Genomic DNA, 9974 nt, shown 5'->3' on the forward strand with positions numbered 1-9974 from the left:
TCTAGGTGGGTGGCCGTCTGCCTTGACCAATACAAATCATAACCACGGAAAACAACTCAGTTAAATACTGACACTGGCAATAGACTTTTTTTCAACTGATTAATTTCTGCTGGAAAAATCAGATCAGAAACCAGAAATCCAAATTACCGGTAAGTAAGCAGACCATTTTCATAGTTTGTTCTTGGTATATGCTGAGCCTTTTGGGAAAGGAGTGGATCATTTAGTATCAGAAATTCTGGACCCGGAATCTGATTTCTCTTTTAATCTTTTTGTACCTTAGAATTATTCCTAAAGGTCTGGCTCCTGAGGAACCATCCTAACATTGCCCTTCTTATCAACATCTTATCAACTCCATTTGCTCTGTGGAGAAAATGACTTTCAGTCTTCGATTGCATTCCTTCATCTGAATCTTTTATATGCATTATTAACTGGACCCGTGCCTTCTTCTATGTTCATGCAAATCAATCAAAAAAAACAAACAAAAAAACCCCAACCCCAAAACATAATATTGCACCATAACATTATAATACTAAATCATACTATTATAGTCTTATTATCATCATCATTATTAGATTGTAAACATCAAAAAGTTCATAACCGTATAAAATTAAAAAGAATCTGACCAAGTCTCTGGTGTCAAACTATTTCACAGGTATTGAGAAGTTTTGGTCCCACACCCGGTCTTAAAGTGGACACAGCAGACTGCTGGAGAACCAACACAGATTATAAAAGAAAACTCAAAGGAAAAACATTACGGGTTCCTAAGCACACAACTGACAGCTTGGCTTTCAGGGGACCTTGGAAATACCTTGAGTCATCCTCAGCGCCGACCACACTTTGGCACACATCAAATCACCACTGTGCCTCTTGTTTCTTTTTAGAGACCCGCCCCTTCAGGGAGCAGCGGTGATTGATGGCTCGGCTGACTATGCCGAGGTCGACCTCACCGCTGGGGCCAGGCCATCCAAAACCCAATACCACTGAGCAAATATTATGGGTTAGAGTTAATTGTGCATGTGGGTCAGGTTCAATTACACCCAGCTAAAAGAGTCCATTCACCGGTGCACCTTTACATAAACCAAGGTGGAGGAGGAGATGAGCCCGCCCAAAATGGAAAGAAAAAATTCACACTCGAGCAAATAAACTCTGTACATGTGTCAGTATATTTTTCTTATTTGCAAGGATAACTGGGTAGACGTGATGTCATGCTGAGATATTTTCAGTGCAGCTACAGTGAACATACACATCTCACAATTAGAGCCCGACCTATACTGGGTTACTGAGGCCAATGCTGATATCAATAAATGAGAATTAATTAATCTGATAACAGTAGACTACAGTAAGTAGATATTCCTATTAAAACAAAAATGCACATAGATAAATATAAGTGATAAGACTTCCTTAAATTTGGTTATCAGAGTACGGTACTGAGTTGGACAGTTTACTGTTAAAAGATAATCTTGTGAGGACTGATAGAGATAATGCTTCTAAATGACCTCAATGGAACAGTATGTTTGATATTTCTGTGCTGACATTTCCGACATTACTCGTTGGCCAAATGCAGAGAGACATATATCTTATAACATAAAAATTAGGGTTTCTGCAGGTTTCAATTTTAGATTTTCCAAGAACTTTTTGAGACCATTCTGAATGCAATTTGAGACCCATTTCATGTTCATACTAGCAAAAAAAGTCAGAGGAATATGAAAGAAAGAAAAGGTATTGGTCATAAAGTGCAACTTTATGCAGGTAAGTTAACTTCGTTTATCAAATACATTTTTAAGAACGGTCAAAATCATATTTAAGATTAAAATTAAGATGATTGTATTTTAGACTTTTTTAGCCCCTGCGGACACCCTGTAGTAGAACAAGGTGCTGATCATGAACAACAAAGTCTCCAAGACACCAGTTTGTTTTTAAAGCCATTTTTGGAAAGTGATCTGCTGTCTCTGTGGTTCCAGTAGGTTGTTGTTTCCCTCGGGATAAATAAAGTATCTATCTAATGTAAAGTACGGTTATATGCTATTTCACCAATTGTTACATTTTTGTATTTTATGCATGTGAAAAAAATGTGTAAAGTATGCATATTAGTAGCATGATCATGACAACTACTAGGCTAATAATTTAGAGTTTTCCCTCAACAACCTCCAAATTGCTACGTATTCATAAAAAGGAAATTGTTCTCAATATGCTTTGCTCAGTATGGGCCTTATAAAGCTGAAGTACCAAAGTAAGTTTAATAACACTTAATAAAGGTGGTCTATTCTTATATAAAAAATTTAATAAAAAAAAAAATACAATACAAATACTGGATCATAATTAAGTAAGACAGTAAAGATGGATTGTGATCATTTTAAATAAAGGGGTAGAAGCAATACATTTCATGAGTTTGGTTAATCTGTAAAAAATATTAGATATGAAACTAAATTAATCTTGAGATGAGATTCAGTAGACAAATTCCTCATGTTCTAGCTGCAACACTTTCCTGACCTACCTTTTATTAATCGGTTAAAAAAATAATCTGTTCCTCTGCAGATTTCAAGTAACAGGTCACGTTATGTTTAAAATGGGAGTAAAACCCTGAGGCTACATGAATACACAAGATAAACCCAGCTACTGTGAAGTCAGCTCAGCATCTTGGCTGGGGTTCAGTAGTTCAGGTTAAAAAGGTTAATATTATCTGAAGGAGCGTCTGAGTGGCAGAGATGCACAAAGTAACCACTGACCTGAACAGAAAACTTGCCAGTGGTCGCAGAAGCTTTCAAAGAGGAACAGGGCTGTGTCGTTTATTAACATGGCCTTGGTTTAAACCCAGATGCCAATCACAGAACAATGCCAGTCACTACGTATTTGCCCTTTCTACGCAGACTGCTTTGTAATGAGGCCAGGCTAGACTGCAGACCTGACCGTAAAACAAAAGACAAGACTGGCAAATAAGAAATTCTTTAGTGAGGCTTGTGGCTCGTATATGAGCTCCTTCCGCTCGCTGATTTACCCTCTTCTCCCTAATGCAGCCATTCATCTCAGCATCGGTTGTGCAGGAAATGCCCGGCGTTTTTGGTGGCAGGTGTCCACATGTGCGGTGTCGAGAAATAGAAAAAGAACAGCTATTTGTATCAAGCAGGGAACACAGTTTGTATTTCAACTGTAACATTCCTCACTTATCTTGGGCGCGAGTTTTAATAACCAAATTCTATCAAAACTGATCAACCAGTAAGTCATTTTTAGAAGAGGCTGCAACAGTATGAAATCTCAGAAAATATCACGATTTCAGTGTACGGTATCACATTATTAGCAGTTCCAATGAACCTTAAATAAATTAAAGAAGAAATATTGATATATAGATATTAAGTATTGAAGAAATATGTCACAAAATATTAGTAGATTAGTAGATTTCAATATGGTAACATGATAATCGCCAATTTTCATATCATGGTATACCGCTGCAAACCTTTTATGGGTTGGGTTCTAACTGGAAGTCTGTAAATAGCACTTAGAGGACTGTTACACACCTACTCTTTCCTGCCAAATCAAATCATTTGAGCTCTGCTACCAGAGGAGCATTTTAAGCATTGCATTTCATTCAGTAATCAATACTTATATGGTGAACAATAGATCAAATGACCTGGTGTTAACTTAAAAATCTGTGTTTCTTCCTGTTGCTACAGCGTGCTGTTTAAATGCTGTCCGTGCAGAGTTTGACACCAGAAAGAGTTTTCACATTCATCGCTAAATGGAAAGTTTCTCTGTTACGATGACGTCACTCGAATGTGCCTCGAATCAGGCGACTGAGACACAAGCAGACTAGCAGCCTCTCACTTCAGATGTGAATCGCACCAAAGTCATTACTAACGCTATATTACTGTGGATATGCCACAATACTTGTGCCTTCAGGTGTGCATTTAATTTACATGCTGCTCTGTATAACAAGTGCAAGCTGCTGTGGTTCAGGAAGTATCAACAGGTCAGACTCTTACGATGGAGCATACTGACATTTGTGTTTATTTTTACAGAACTAATGAGCTGCTGTTACTTTTCTACATTTTTTGTTTTCCGGAACTGTGAATTTTGTGTTCCTTTACACCCCCTACTGAGCACAACCTCACACTATAGTCTTCTCCACAGTCCTGCTGAGCCAAACGACCCCACACTAATCAGCTAACAAGACGACCCTAGGTTAAAGGGGGTCAAGATTAATCTGCGAAGATTAAAGACCAGAAGGCAAGAAAAATACAAGTTAGTGTTGTAAACCAACTCACAAGATCAGTGGCCCAACAGGTGAAAAAAACTAACTGCAAACACTGCTCACTTCTCACATGTGAAGTATCTATTTTGAAATAACAAACCGGCAGCACCAGCAGCAAATAAAGCATGGAAAAACACAGACAGAAGCATGCTTGTCAAAACAGAAACAGAGAAACACCATATGCACATTGTAGACTAAAACCACCAAGGTGTGAAGGCACACCCACCTCAGGGGACCAAACACAGATGGAAAGAAGAACTTGGAGGATTGAAGTGAGGGGTGGGGGTTGGGGTCAAAATCATGGGGATGCTCCTGATCCCAGACAAACAACACAGAGTGGGGCGAGGTGCTGCCACCAGACTCCCGTGCCTCCCCTGAGAACCATTATGTGTGACGTTTGATACTGCATCTTCAAGGGGTCTTTCAGAGTCACACTGCTTACAACAAGTAACTGTGCAATTAGAAATGACAGAGCTCAACCTGGGAACCCTCCAGTTGTCCCGTGAGCACTGGTGGCCAACCAGCACCAATCTAGCACCCATCTGACACTGACTACCAGCTACCCAAATCCTCCAAATCAGTCTTGTGCTGACATCCTTCTTGCTTTGGCCATACATACTCAGAGCAGACAGAAATTGCCATACTGATGCTGCTTGGAAGTAAGCGTAGGAAATTAAAGCCCTATATCTTGGTATGTGAACCTATATTGGAATAGTGATATATATATATATAAATAAGAAGGAACAGCAATGTCTGTTTTGGCTAATCCAGCAATTTCAATACTAAAGCCAGGTTAAAACATGCAGCTGCTCACTGTATGGGCCATTCATTAAAGAGAAACACTGTTTAAACTCACAGACCTTTATTTCTAGCAGAGATCTCAAAATTTCTTACGATACCAAATGAGTTGACTGAATGAGGCGTCTATATTTCTGTTTAACTGGAGGGTGCAGCCAGCATGCTGGGTTTTAATATTTAACTCAGTGTAAACATCATGCCTTCAATGAGTGACGCTGTCAGACAGTGTGGAATAAAATGAATGTAACAACATTAAAGCTACTCAAGGGACACAAACTGGTAATACACATGTCATGTCGCAGCGTTTTTCTTGTAATTTGTTGGCCAACATACTCACCAATGCAATACATCTGTGATAAACTGATATCTGCCGATATATATGTGTCCTGCGCAATTAGATACCAGACAAAATCAAAATGATGCAAGAATGTTATAAAAATTGATTTGCAACATGATTTCCACATTAGCCTTTGTTAAAGGGATAGTCTGTGCCTTATACACCACATATGCCCAACTTTAAAATACCCAGTGTATTAGATCAGATAAACAGCTGATCTGCAGTATAACATAACATAACACAGTTGGGCTTAAGCGTAGGGAAAAGGACTTTGTATGGTTAGTGCCAAAAAAATAGGCCATCTGCAGTGACATAAAGTGCTGGAAATATTCTTAAAATAGCATACACTTAAGCTGACTTTTTTGGCCTTTTTGATGTGGCAAAAAACGTTTCTGCAGCCCCTATCCATTACCAAAACCCTAAATAATGGTTAACGGTAGGCGTCATCATACAGCCCAACCCTGCTTGGAAGCCTCTGTAACCATCCTGTGTGGCAAACAACCAAACTCGCCTTTATCTCTGCAGTCCTGACACTTTCCTTATTTGTTCCTTTTGGCAGCCCACCTCCCACATCACACAATGTGAGTTCCACCTTAGGGGCCGTCCACACGAATACGTTTTTTTCGAATCCGGATAAATACTTTATCGTATCGGCTTCGCGTCCAGGCGGATATGGCGTTTTCGGGGTGTGAAAGCGGTATTTTTTGAGAATGGGTCCCAGAGTTGAAAAATCCGAAAACGCCGGATAGCCCGGAGTCGTCTGGACGGTGATTTTTTTCAAAACGACATCGTATTGGGTGAGGCCGCGTATTTGTGTGGACAGGCCCTTAGTTTCTGACTGACTGGTAACCACTAGAGCTAGGCCCATAAATTAGGCAGCCCTTAATTGTATAGGTAGGCAATAATTAGATAAAATATATTAGTATATTAGTGTATTAAGATATAGTAAAAATCTTGAAAATATGCCAAAAAAAGTTATTTTTATAAAAGTTACCTACTGCAGCTTTAAACTCCTAAATATTGATGCAGCAGTGGTGCGAGGCTGCCTCAGACCTCACATGCACAGACATGCTGGTGTGGGGAGGCTATCAACGTACAGCTGTGCTCAATCTACACACTGTTGATTTAATTAACTATTCTTAGATCCTTGTGAATGGAAAGGTTAGGGCACTATTAAAATCAAAAGGGGTCATCTCTTTAGGAAGTTCAGGAAATTTTCATGGCAAACTTCCAGTAGATTATGAGATATTCTGCGTGCAAAGGAGATATTTTGGCCTGAGGATGGTGCAAAAGTAAAAGCCATAAACGGTACCCATTCATGCGTTTGGACTGTTGGCCAGCAAAAACGTGACCATGTTGCACCTTGGGGTTTAGGAAATTTTAACAGGCATTTTAAACTATTTTCTGAAATTTGATAGACTTAATTCAATTCATTAAATGAAAAAAGTAGTAGTAGTATTTATCCTCTGGGAACAACAAATACCCACAGGAAACTTCTAAATCCAGCCATTAGGTAAGATACTAGAATGTTGGTCGAGAGGCAGTACTGACATTGGCACTTGATAAAAGGTCAGGATCTGGAATCGTCCACTTACCACCATGATTATCCATACTAAACTACATTTGGTTTAACAGTCTGGCCAGTGCTGTTCATGATATCTTGCTGTAGAGCTAAAGGTTAAATATACAGATAAATGATCAGCTGATGGACTGAGGCAGTCATTATTAAGCAAAGCTACTAAAATGAAGACACTTAAATAATCGGTGGCATTTTTATTTCAATACATGTTTAAATATAAATTTTGCCACTCTCCATGATGGTCTTAGCATACTATCTGTTGATAAAAGCTTTTACGTTGGTCTGGAAAAACTGAATTGGGAAGACTTGGCTGGCCTGACCTTGCTGGGTGAAATGCTGCTTGGATACTTAAAAGCTTGTAAAACTCAATGGGCAGAATTTGCCCCCCCCTCCCCCCCCTCCCCCCCAATTCTACCCTATGGTCGGGTGCAAACATTAACCACCTACTTTGATTTAAGCACTACAAGTTTTAACATTTCTATTTTGTAGCATGACCAGAAAAAGTCACGATGGCTGAACAGACTAAGAGCAACGCCTACAATACCTAAACGGAAAATTCAAGGAAAATACATATTACATATTGTACACATACAAAGTACAGCCAAACTTATTGCCAGTGGACCTTTTTGACAGCAGCCATTTTGACAGGAAATAGTAGGGGAAACACAGGTGATTAATTAAGCTATTTAAGGTTCCATTAGGGTCAAACAGACCTACAGTAAATGTACAGGACTGTGTTTACCTTACTATGTCAAAATGGCTGCTGTCAAAAAGGTCTATAGCAGCAAAATAAAAAACAACTCCACCACTTTTGTGCAATGTAGTTGACTTGTGCAAAGCTGCTCCCAACAGATGAATCTTTTCTCCTGTTCATACACTAGAAGCACAGTAAGTGTAGTTCAGCCAAACCAGGCAGATAATGGTCAAACAGACAAAAACCTGATGCATTACAAAGACACACGTCTGTTGACAGAAGTTCTACATGTTCTGATCATTTATGACGTTTATGTCTCCTGATATGTTAGGAGTTAAAATGACATTCCACTGATGGTATGCATGAAGATCAGTTTAGTAGTCATGAGCGGTACTGCTCAGCCTGTGAAGTTCTACAGTGTGTTCTGTGGCTCTGAAGGTGCTCTGTCAAATCAAAAATTGAGCCAAACCGAAAATGTGGGATTCATGCTAACAGAGCTATGACCAGCACCATTTCAAAGCTACGAAACATTGACAACTGCCTCTGCCACAAACAAAACATCCACAGTGCACAATGGTATAGCTTAGAGGTCAGAGGAATCACTTAATTCAACAGATGCAAATGTTAGAGATGAAAAGTAAGCTGATCTTTTGGAGAAAAAATAAAAACATGGTGCTTAAGTGATAACTTATTTGTTCCTTTCCCTTGTCCCAAAAAGCGTTTTGTATTTTTGACGTATTTCATGTCATAAAACAAAATGTCTCTTACGCTTGTGTTAACCATAGACCTTATTTCAGGCATCTAACCAAAAACCTGTTAAAAAAACCCTTTAAAAAACCCCATTGACTTCAAGAAAAAGTGCTAAAATGCTAACTAATTCTTGGGTTTTAGGACTCATTCCTGCAGCACTCTTTTTAGTTAGGGCTGGATTGTTTATTATCGATTGATCTGCTTTTTTTCCATGAATCAATAAAATACTAAAAAATAAATTCTTAAACTCCTTGACCAACGGTACAAACCCAAAGACTGAATTATGTAAAACAGAGAAAAGCAGCATATGCTCTCATTTGAGAAGCTGGAAGTACAGAATATTTGTTGTTTTGCTTGATAAATGAATTTTGATTTATTTTCTGTTGACTGACTGATAGATTGAACGAAACCACTGTAACAAAATAGTGCAGTAAGGACTGAGGTTACTTGTGGTAAATAATTTCACCTTTTGGCTCCATTTATTTCATTGATGAAAAGGGGGAGACCACAGCTCCTTTAGTGATTCCTGACTCAAATCTTCCAGCTTTGGTGTGCGGAGGTGCTGTAAATAAAAGACAAATGTTTTATGGCAGGGGCGAGTGAGAAAGGAGTGAAAGAGCTGCCAACAGACAGCCCATATAAACCATGCTTCAATAAACCACTTCCTGCAACCTCCTTTCATTGACTGAACCGAGGGAAAGCCGGCATTTACAGCTCAGTTCCTGTTATTTGGTGGTGGCTGCCCCGTCTATCTGCACCTCCCACCCCCCTTTCCCTGTCCTTTCATGCCAGCAGCAGCAGCCAGCCTGCAGCTTTCATGGCTCTTGCTTTCTTTGTGTTCACCTATACAAGTAGGTATGATTTCTGAGGAATCGTAAAACAATTACTGGCAAATTCCTGCAGCTCTTTGATTCCTGCCAGACATTGGGGGGGAGGGTTGTGTCTCAGGACCCTTTGCACACAAACTTATTTGGTATTCTTAGCCAAAAAACGCTGCACATACGACCTGCCGTTTAGTCCCTAAAGTGCACACCAATTCAGCAAACGGCTGTCTTGAACTTGTGTCAATTGTAGACAAAGTTCCAGCTGCTGGATCAGTGTGGTTCTTTTTCACGTGCGTTCTGTGGCTTCTAACTCAACTCTTGACATCCTAAAGTAGCATTTCTGCAGATCCTGTATCAGCAAGTGAAATACTCCCAGCTCCTGACTGACCTTCATTAATGTAGCTTTTTTTATTGTTTTATTACCTCTGTGATAATGTTCCTACTTTTATTTTATCTGCCTTGTCTGGTTTTTATTTTTCAAAATCGGTCAAAGTCTGAGACTACAGCGAAAGTTTTTGTTAAAATCCTTTTTTTGTCGTTAATGTCTAGGGGTGGCATTTTGTATTTTCCAGGAAAACCCCTCTATAATGTTAGGAATTTCAGATCTTCAGAAGGTTTGATACACACATATTCTTGACTTACAATACAGAATAATTGTGTGAAGACCTTTTTGACTTAATATAGAATGATACAGAAATTGCTGTATCTCAAAAACTCTAAGGAATGCTTGGTACCACTGGATTCAG

At 39.2% G+C, this 9974-nt stretch overlaps 1 protein-coding gene across 2 annotated transcripts in view; it reads right to left on the reverse strand.

Annotated features, from left to right (window-relative positions):
• Window positions 1-9974, reverse strand: part of mllt3 (MLLT3 super elongation complex subunit) — a gene marked incomplete in the record, with an annotated part of 50460 nt that overhangs the window by 27562 nt on the left and 12924 nt on the right.

The sequence above is a fragment of the Morone saxatilis genome, unplaced genomic scaffold (genome assembly GCF_004916995.1).
Source record: "Morone saxatilis isolate NCDOM2014 unplaced genomic scaffold, NCSU_SB_2.0 Contig4, whole genome shotgun sequence".
Lineage (NCBI taxonomy): Eukaryota > Metazoa > Chordata > Actinopteri > Moronidae > Morone > Morone saxatilis.